Here is a 10,459-nt window from a genome sequence, read left to right as displayed (position 1 = left end):
AGCCTAAATAAGAGTTTGCATTCTAAACAAGAGTTTGTTGCTTTCAAAAAAGTTTCCGAACAACTGTTTCATTGCATTTCACCCTTAGTCTTTTATGAAAATAATGGGAGATAGAGAAACAAAAGTGTGACACCTCTGACACAACAAAAGGGACAGGAGGGGGTAATTTCATAAAGTAACACAATTGGGACAAGGAGGGTGTTCACCAGGCATGCTGGAAGGGGCACATTTTAGCTCATCAGATTTTAGGTAGTCAAAGAGGATGAGTGAAGGAAAAAACATAGAGCAGATCCTGGAATACTGGAGGGACATGGCTGCAGATGGTAAAAGTGGAAAAATTCTTAGGGATCGTGAAGTGATCATGGTGGTCTGAGAATGGAGTCGCCCTTATGACATTGTTTTGGCCTTGATATATGAGCTCATGAACAAAGGGAGCTGCCAGAATTATTTCTGCTCATCATAAAAGTAAATCACTGTGAATAATTATGGTAATACACAAATGTGTGAGAAAGAAAGAAAAACTCACCTGTTAGAAAGGAGAAATTCTAACCCCTAGATAACCACTATTAAGAAATCATTGAGTATTTTTCTGAGTTTTCCTTTGCCCAGCTGGAGCCCACTCTGGGTCCTGCCCCTGTAGCGCCTCTGTTCCCGCTTGTGAAGGGGCTGTGATGCCTTCCTTGACCCAGTTGAGGGTGTTTGTATGATCAACTCAGGAGCAGGAACACATGTAAATCTGCACAAATAAGGAAAGCAGGAGATTGCATTTAAGGGAAATCTGATCCTTTGCATTTAAAGTGGCAGGGGAGGGCTTCCCTGGTGGCGCAGTGGTTGAGAGTCCGCCTGCCGATGCAGGGGACACAGGTTCATGCCCTGGTCTGGGAAGATCCCACGTGCCGCAGAGTGGCTGGGCCCGTGAGCCATGGCCGCTGAGCCTGCGCGTCCGGAACCTGTGCTCTGCAACAGGAGAGGCCACAACAGTGAGAGAGGCCCACGTACAGCAAAATAAATAAATAAATAAATAAAATAAAGTGGCAGGGGAGGCAAACCCCCAGAAAGTCTGAAAAAATCCTCACCAAATCAGGGAACTTGGCAAGTTGATGTTCAGTGATTTGATTTTCAGCGAACTGACTGGAGCCCACCAGTGGGGGCTGAGCTCCTCAGCTGATGGGTGTTGGGCAGGGCTGCGAGTTGTCCCATCGTCTGGGGGCAGTAGACGTCGTCTGGTGGGGCTGTCTCCTGGTGGGCCAGGGCCCCAGCTGTCCCTTGGGAGGAGTCATTCACGTCTCTTCTTGTCCACCTTGGCTGGGCTGGGTCCTGGGCTGAGACACAGCCTTCTTGTGAGACGCCACGCCTTTTCCTCCCCTTTTGGAGTCCCCCATGCCTGGCTGAGTCCCTGGCCCTACTGTGGGGACAGAGGCTCCTCACTCTCCATTTGTGCAGTGAGACAAGATGGGGGACAGGCGGAGGTAGCAGGTGCCAGTGGGAGAAGAGTTGCAACAGGGATCCCACTGAGTCCTTCTCCATGCAGGGGGCAGTGAGGCTGCTGTCCGGGTACTGGGGCGACAACTGCCAAGTAGCTGGTGGACCTCACAAACCTGCCTGTTGTTGCTGCCGCTCTTCCTGGTGGCCCTGGTGCTTACCATGGAGTCCTGGGGTCCTGACCAGCCCCCACTCTGAGGGGAGATGAGGGAAGATGACAGGAAAGCAGAGGAAAGTTTGTGTCTTTTTTGGGTGCTTTTTGGGAGCATTGGTGTTTGTATACATGCGTGCGCGCACACACGTCTGAAGTGTGTTATGTGAGAGAGAGCAGAGCATCCACACCGCATCTGTTATTTTTATCCATGTTTGTTAGAATGTGAAGTTTTCAGCTTCCTTCATTTCTGTTTTATTCTCCCTTATGTGAATCTAAAAAAAAAGCAATGAACTTGTTCTTTAAAACTCAACCTTCTGTAGTCCTTTCTGCCTTCTAAGTGGGTAGCAGCAGAGACATATTCTTTTTTTGCAGTACGCGGGCCTCTCACTGTTGCGGCCTCTCCCGTTGCGGAGCACAGGCTCCGGATGCGCAGGCTCAGCGGCTATGGCTCACGGGCCCAGCCGCTCCGCGGCATGTGGGATCTTCCCGGACCGGGGCACGAACCCGTGTCCCCTGCATCGGCAGGCGGACTCTCAACCCCTGCGCCACCAGGGACGCCCGGGACATATTCTTTATACTGGTCTGGAGGGAGAGTTGGGGTGGCACATGATAGTAAGCAGCAAGACACGAGGCTACAGAGAAGGAAGGCCGGGGAGAAACATCCCGTGAGAAACAGCAGAGGGCCTTTTATTATGTACTATTTATCTCACAAGCAATCAATTTAATCACTTATCAATAGCTACTAATTGCATGCAAAAGGCACAAAATGATTCCTAGGGAATAGTTTCTTCCTTCCATCCCTATCCCATTGGTCAACCAGGTCCCCTCCTCAGAGACTCCCTGTTACTTATTTCTTGTGTATAAGAATGTCTCTTAAGAACAGGGTTGTCCAAGATCCAAGTTTAAGTTGTTTGCATTGCTGTGATACAGATCAGTGCTTTTCAGACTTTGATGTGCATATGCGTTACCTGGGAGTCTTGTTTCAATGCAGACTCTGATTCAGAAGGTCTAGGGTGGGCCTGAGATTCTGCATTGCTGACAAGTTCCCAGGTGATATACTGTGGGTCCAGAAACACATTGTGAGTAGTAATCACTCCACATTTTCAGCCAATGTGCCATGCTACTGTAAGTTTAGTCACTCAACTAATATTTATTGAGCATTTTTCTGGTGCCAGGCCCTGTTCTTGGTGATGGGGACTCAGTAGTCAGTTAAGCTGGCTAAAAGTCCTGCCCGTGTCGAGTTTATAATCTAGTGAGGGAAGACAGACAATACATATAATAAGTATATAGTGTGCCAGAAACAGATGGAGCTATGGAAAAAATAAAGCAGGAACAGGGGAACTGGGAGTTCTGGGGGAGGAGGATCTGCGTGTAGTTTTAACAAGGATGACCACAGAATGCTCTTGTGAGGAGACATTTGATTAAAGACTAGGAATGAGGGGAGAGAATGAACCATAGGGATATGCAATGATTTTTTTAAAAAGTTGTGAGTGGGCCTAAGTTCCTTATCAGGAGAGAAGGGAAGAGACCTGCCATAATTGTGAGATACATGTGAAATCAATATGTCAGTAGATATCTAAACTCCGAGAGCAGATTCTGAGAAAAGGAGCTCCTTGGAATATTAGGGAGAGAAGTGGACCTCCACAAGAACAGAGGATGAGGTCTTGATTCAATCGTATGAAATCTCTTCTTCTAACACTTGAATTATATACTATATAAAGATGAAGTATGACTAGAGTAAGTGTAAAAGAACTATCTACCAGCTGGTACAATTAGGTTACATACCTTAACGTGTCAGTTCTGCCTGCAAGTGTTTGCTTACAAGATACAACCCATTCAGGCACTTTTTGAGTCTGGAAAAGGAATAAGGGAAGAGGTTCTATTCACAACGGGGAAGGAACCTTATGGCAAAATCTCTACCAAGGAAGAGGCTGCAATTTAAGTACATATCTTGTGGTCGGAAACGTTAGAGGCCAAAATGCCACATGAAACATGAAGAGGTTTTCAGGTTGGCAGACAAGTCAGGCTGTAGTTTGACATCTCACTGAATGCCACCTGAAGAAGCACCATGCTGGGAAACTCTGAGGAAAGGGGTTAATGTGGGAGAAAGGGAACAGAGGGAAGGTGGTGGGAGTGGTGCCTGGTGGACTCATCCTGGAAGGGTGGGCTCCAGATGTTGGACAAAAGATGCCTCATTCTCCCCAAGCAGCTGGAACCACACCAGCTTCAGCTTGTCTTCCAGAGGAGTGGGGAGCCTACCCGGTGAGAGGCCCAGCACCTCTCCTTCCGACCAACCCACCAGGTCCCAGGAGGTCTAAATCACATTTACTTCCAGGACTCATCCCCCTATCCCCCAACACAAATATTACTGCACCTGCTGGCTGATGCCTGAAATTCCTAACACAACTGGAAGATGGGAGTTTTAAAATGCAAACAAGTGGTTAAGATATTAGGTCACATGCTAAAGTAGAACTACCAGTCAACAAATGTAAATAATTAGCGTCATATCCTGTTCCTTTTTGACAAGGGGGTGGGTTAGAAAAAAGGTAGACTGAAGCGGGAGGTTGGAGGGAGACGGGGATTTTGCAGCCCACACTTCAGGCAGAGACATTGACAAGGGCCGGGCTATTTACCTTCAACAGCTTCGGGAAGGAATAGTTGCTGTGCGGAATTTCTGTCCTGCACATCTGTGTGCTCTCCCAGCTTAGCGGGAACTCGGCCACTCAGACATATGATTCACATCAACTGTGTTTTTCATAAGTTTTAGAGGCTTTTTTTTAAAAAGCAAGGCTGACGTCATTATGAAGGAACTTTTTCTCATAGGTTCCAACCGAGGTACCACTGGAAATGGCACCAGGGAAGACCTTCAGAAGTCGCTTTTAAATTCTCCCTCCCCTCCTCCAGAGAGAGATGAATGAGAGGACTTCCTGACAGGAATAAAAGAAGTAGGGTTTTATTTTTGTCTGATCATAAATGTAATGACTCTTCAAGAATGAGTCCACATTCTTTATAAATGTAATGTTCTGTTTTGGCAAACAGAACAGTATAAAATGAAGGAAATTCAATGTTAATTACTTAATAAAATTAAAATGCCAACTCAGAAGTAATCCTCGTTTATCTCTGATTTTTTCCCTTATCGTTTCTTCTGCACATGAATAGACCATGACTTCCCTGAACATTTCTAATGGTATTTCTAGTGAACCATCTTTTTTAATTATAAAAATAATGTTTGCTTGAAGTAGAAAATTTGGTTAAAGAAAAAACCCAGGAAAAATTCTTTGCAGAGAATCCAAATTTTTTTGAAGTATTTTCTTCCCTCTGTGGGTTTTGTTGAGTTTACCCTGTGTTTATAGTTTTAGATCCCTCTTTTCTTCACTTGGCCCTATTGTCACACATCTCATGAACTTTGGTCATGGATTGTCAGAGTTTGAAGAGAGACAGTGCCTGTTTTTGCCACATCTGGGTGCAGCCAGACACGGAGGCCAAGGGACGAGCTGAAAACCTCGCAGCCTGAGAGCCTCGTCCGTGCGATAAACTCGGCCCTCGGTCCGGGTCCAGAGAGATAACTGCAGGGCAGCTACTTGGCGCCTCGGATGAAGAAGGAGTGAGTTTGGACACCTATGGTGGCGCACAGTCGGGGCCAGCGGGAGCCATGAAGGCGCTGGGAAGTGGCAGTCAGAGGGAGGCAGGGATGCGCCACTGGTGGGGAGGGGTCGCTTCCCCGGGGTCAGTCAAAAGCGGCTCCAAAGCTGGACTGAGCTCTCCCCGCATAGCTGTGGTCACCTTAATAGTTTGCAACGTGTGTATTCATTTTAGTTGCCAAGAAGACTCAGCTGAGTGTTTGGGGCTCAGTAGATGACATTTTGTGAGGAGAAGGGAGGCAGTTGACGGGTTTGAGTGGAGGAGGAGGCATCTGGGGAACCAGAAAAGCCTGCTTTGCTAGTAACCCTTCTGGTCGCTTGACCTCCATCACCGCAGTTTCCTTGCTTTGGAAAACTTCCCAGAAATATGGCCAGTCTTGAACTAGCAGCAACTTAGTATAGTGGTTTGAATCCAAGGCCTGACGCTTTTTGATTATGTGACCTTGGGCAAGTCATTTGACATATCTGAGCCTCAGTCTCCTGAAAAATGGTGATAATAATGCTTAGCTGCATGATTGTTATAAGGACTATAGAAAAGGTCTGTAATGTGCATGGCATATAGCTGGTACTCAGTGACTTCACTGTACTTGGATCTGACGGGTGTGAGAATCATTAGGGGGGTGGAAAGTGCTAGGCGTGACCATGAAAGGGTGAGGTTATTCCGGGGTAGAGGAAACTGAGTGCTCAGGTCTCCATTGTGTGATGGGAGGAAAGAAAATGACTACTGTGGATGTGACCACAGCCCTTCCACTGTCAAAGAGTCGTTCATAGCCAGCCTCATTCTCCCTCTCCTTTCCCAGCCCAAAGGAAGCATTCTTTCTTGCTGGGAGTGAGGCTAAGCCAATCTACCTAATCAAGTGGTGAGAGAGTCGGGGGCAGGTGGTAAGGTGAATTTGGAGGAGAGAGTGCAGCCGTGTACGCGGGGTGAGAGGGAAGAGGGCACCAGAGCGAAGAGATTCTAACATGTTGCTGTGGGCTCTGGGAAACATTATGGGTTTCCCTTAATGTTTGTCAAGATATGAATAGAGATGGAATTCCTTCTTCTGTGGTAAAATATATATAACATAACTTTTACCATTTTAACCATTTTTAGGTGTACAATTCAGTGGCATTAAGTACATTCACAATGTTGTACAACCATCACCACCATCCATCTCCACAACTTCTCATCACCCCAAGCAAAACCTTTGTACCCATTGAACAATAACTCCCCGTTCCCCCCAGCCCCTGGTAAGCCTTCGCTTTGCTTTCTGTCTCTATGAATTTTTCTATTCTAGGTACCTTATAGAAGTGGAATCATACAATATTTTCCTTCTGTTTCAGTCTTATTTCACTTAGCATAATGTTTTCAAGGTTCATCCATGTAGTAGCATGAATCAGAACTTCATTCCTTTTTAAGACTGAATAATATTCCATTGTATGTATATCCTACATTTTGTTTATTCATTTACCTGATGATGGGTATTTGGGTTGTTTCCACTTTCTGGCTATCGTGGATAATGCTGCTATCAACACTGGTGTACAAGCATCTGGTTGAGTCCCTGCTTTCAATTCTCTGGGCATCTGCCTAGGAGTGGAATTGCTGGATTTAGTAGTTATATGATGAATCTGATGCTTAACTTTGGAATACCTCTGTAAGTGCCTTTGGCTGTGCATCTTTTGTTCTTCCTATGTTTCTCAAATCCTCTCTTTCGGTTATAGCCCCTCCCCCTCTTTCTTTCGTAACACTGATTTGTTGGAGAAACTGGATTATTTGTCTCTAGAGAATGATCCACCTTCTAGATTTATGTATTGTCTCCTCGTGGTGCCATTTAATTTGCTCCTCCATCCCCTATATTTCCTGCAAACTGAAAGTTAAATATAGAGTCTTGATTAGATTCTGGTTCTGGTTCATTCTCCACAGGAACATTTCATAGGGGTTCTTTACGTTTCCCACTGGATCATATCAGGAGGCACAAATTCTACTTCTTCAATATAAATCTACTCTGAGAAGGAACAACCCAGGTACATGGCTTATGAGGATTAGAGCTCTTGGAACTGCATTTCATGGGAAAGGAGTGGGGTTAGGATGTAACCGTCGGCAGCTGCAGTGCTCCTTCTTCAGCTTCCCTGGAAAGAGTGTCCCCTCTCCCACCCAAGCGTCCTTCAGGACCCGGCCTGGCCCAGGACTCTGAAATGAAGCTTTTGTAGCTTAGCTGGTTGCACTGGAGGGGGAATATCTGCACCATGGACAGAAGGGGAAAGTAAGGGCTGAGAAGAGAGGGCCCCATGCCTATCTTTGGGCTTTGTAGTCAGCTGATGCCCAGGGAATATTTGTCTATAGTGATGATGGTCTATGGATGAAGTGAGGAAAGAAGGAAAAAGATATTTCAGACAAATGCTGGTGAGGATGTGGAGCAACTAGAACTCTCATACGTTGCTGGTGGGAATGCAAAACAGTACCGCCACTTTGGAAAACAGTCTGGTAGTTTCTTGTAAAGTTAAACACAAGTTTATCATACAATCGAGCAGTTCCACCCTTAGGTATTTACCTAGTGAGATGAAAACTATGTTCACACAAAACCTTTGTAGGTGAATGTTTATGGAAACTTTATTAAAACTTGTCAGCAACTGAGAACAACCCAAATGTTTTCAACAGGTGAACGAGATGAACAAACTGAGCTACATCAGCGATGAAACAACACTACACGGCAATAAAAAGTAATGAACTATGAATACGCGCCACAACATGGATGAATCTCAAATTCATTATGCTCAGCGAAAGAAGCCAGTCCCCAAAGGCTACATACTGTATGATTCCACTCATGACAAAACTGCATGGACAGAAAAGAGATCAGTGGTTCTCAGAGACTGGGGCTGGGGGACAGGTTGACTACACAGGAGCACAGGGAAGTTTTTATGGGCGATGGAACAATTCTATATTTTGGTTGTTGTGGTGTTTACATGACTATATGAATTTGGCAAAAACTCTCAGAACTAAATACTAAAAAGGGTGAATTTCATTGTATGTAAATTGTACCTTAATACAAATTGGGGGAAAGACGGCAGTGTCGTGATCACTTGCCATTTTGTGGCTGCCAATCAAATCTTCCAGTCCTGTTAGCTCCTAAATTAGCTGGTGACCATCCAGTTCAGAGACCACCCACTATGTCTGAATCCTCCACTCTGAGGGGTCTTGAAAAGAGGCTGGCTCATGGCCCATTGTGTAAACCAAAGGGACAACTTGTCTCTCTCTCTGGGACAGCAGTGAGTGGGTGGCTGAGTTGTCAACCAATCAGATACCCTCTCCTGGGATTGTGAATCTTGAGAATTCATGACCAAAGGTTTGAGGATGGTGGTGGGTGAATTCTGTTGTGTCAATATCAGTGGTGCGTGGACAGGTGGTCCTGTGCTGAGACCTTGGCATTCTTCTTACTGCTCTGGAGAACTTCCCTGCTTCCTCCTCCTTAACCTACCCATTCCTATTTTGCTTACAATGGCAAGAGTTAGTTTCTGTTGTTTGCCACTCACGAAACTCGATGATACAAATAAGGTAAGAACAGATGGAAATGAGGAGACTGGAGAAAACAGAAGTAAAGATGGGAAGGAGGAATGAGAAAAGAAAGGTAAGTAGAGGCAGGTGTTCAAAGCTGAGGAATGAATCCAGGACAAGCCTGCATTAGGGAGGCCGGTCACCGGTACAAAGGGAGGGTGTCTAATTTGGTCCTGATGCTGCTCCATTGCAGGCAGTGTTACCTGGCCCCTCCGTCACTGTGTTTTGTGGAGTTGGTGGTGTGCTTGGGAGTTTGTTATGGCAGGTGTGTTAACGTGCTCATTCTGTCCTTCCTGGTCTGGGGTAATGATACGGTGAGTAATAACGGCTGTCATTTATTAGGTGCCTGCCATGTGCCATGCACTCTTAATTTCATCCACAATGTCCTGGGGTAGGTACAATTATCCCCACTTTATAGAAGAGTAAACTGAGGCTTAGAGAGATTGGGCAAGGCATACAAAGACACACTCTGTATAAGTGGCTGAGCAAGGATTCAAATGCAGGTTTGACTCATGGACCATGGATTCAATGGGTCATTTCGGTTTTAAGTGAGGGGACAGGCTGTCCAAGTGTCCACAGACTCGGTGCCCAGAATCCAGGTGCCCTTGAGGAAGGCTTCACGGGGCCTCATCTGGTTTACAGCATTCTCTAGCAAGTCGTGTCTGTTTCACCATCGGTCTTTAAGAGGTCTGCAAGGGCAGAAATAGAGACACAGATATAGAGAACAAATGTATGGACACCAAGGGGGGAAAGTGGCCGGGGGGGTGGTGGTGGGATGAATTGGGAGATTGGGATTGACATATATACACTAATATGTATAAAATGGATAACTAATAAGAACGTTCTGTATAAAAGAATAAATAAAATAAAATTCCCAAAAAAAGTGAAAAAAAGAAAAAACAGGTCTGCAAGGTACAGATTATGTAGAGTAGTATTTCTGACCTGGGGGCTTTTACAAACACCCATGCCCAGCCCCTAAACCAGAGTTTCGGGGGTTGGGGCCCTGGTAGCAACAGATTTTTAAAGCCCCAGGAGATTTTGATGCAGGAGAGGGATGAGGACAAAGACAGGCCTCAGAGGCACGGGCAGGAGGTGTGACTGGCCCTTCCTCGGCACAGAGCTCTCCCACAGAGCAGCCAGCCATGGAAGGGTGCAGCAACTTTGGGATGCGTCCGTGGCCAAGAGCCGTGGTCGTAATGTTATATGTGCCCCTGAGAAGACTGTTCTAAGCTGGTGCCAGAGGGCTCAGAGATCTCCCATTGGAGGCTCCTAAGTCCCCCACACTTGTGGGTTCTGGGTAAAGTCACTGGATTCCCCCTCAGTGTGCTGGGTCAGTTGCTGTCACCTGCCAAAATGTCAGGCCAATGCCTTTCCTGGTATCGTGTTTCTCTAGGTATCCTGGGACCAAGGATGGGAATGGAGACAGAGCTGGGGGATGGGGAGTCTCACTTAAATGAGGGCAGCTTCCTGAAGCTTGGGCTCCCTCTTCTCAGCTGCTGTTCCCACCATCTCTCTGCTCCATTGTCCCTTGCCTCCCATCTCCCTGCCATGGGCCTCTGTCCCTGCTGTTGGCTGGGACCACTGATCTCTGCCTCCTTGTGCACCTGCCCCTTGGTGCCGGCTGCCCACGTGGAGATGATGGCCACCCTC

The sequence above is a fragment of the Delphinapterus leucas genome, chromosome 4 (assembly GCF_059928025.1).
Source record: "Delphinapterus leucas isolate spDelLeu-1000000601 "Yukka" chromosome 4, BTC_Dleu_Yukka2, whole genome shotgun sequence".
Taxonomy (NCBI): Eukaryota; Metazoa; Chordata; class Mammalia; order Artiodactyla; family Monodontidae; genus Delphinapterus; species Delphinapterus leucas.
The sequence above is the reverse complement of the archived record's forward strand: the minus strand, read 5'-3'. Positions refer to the sequence as shown.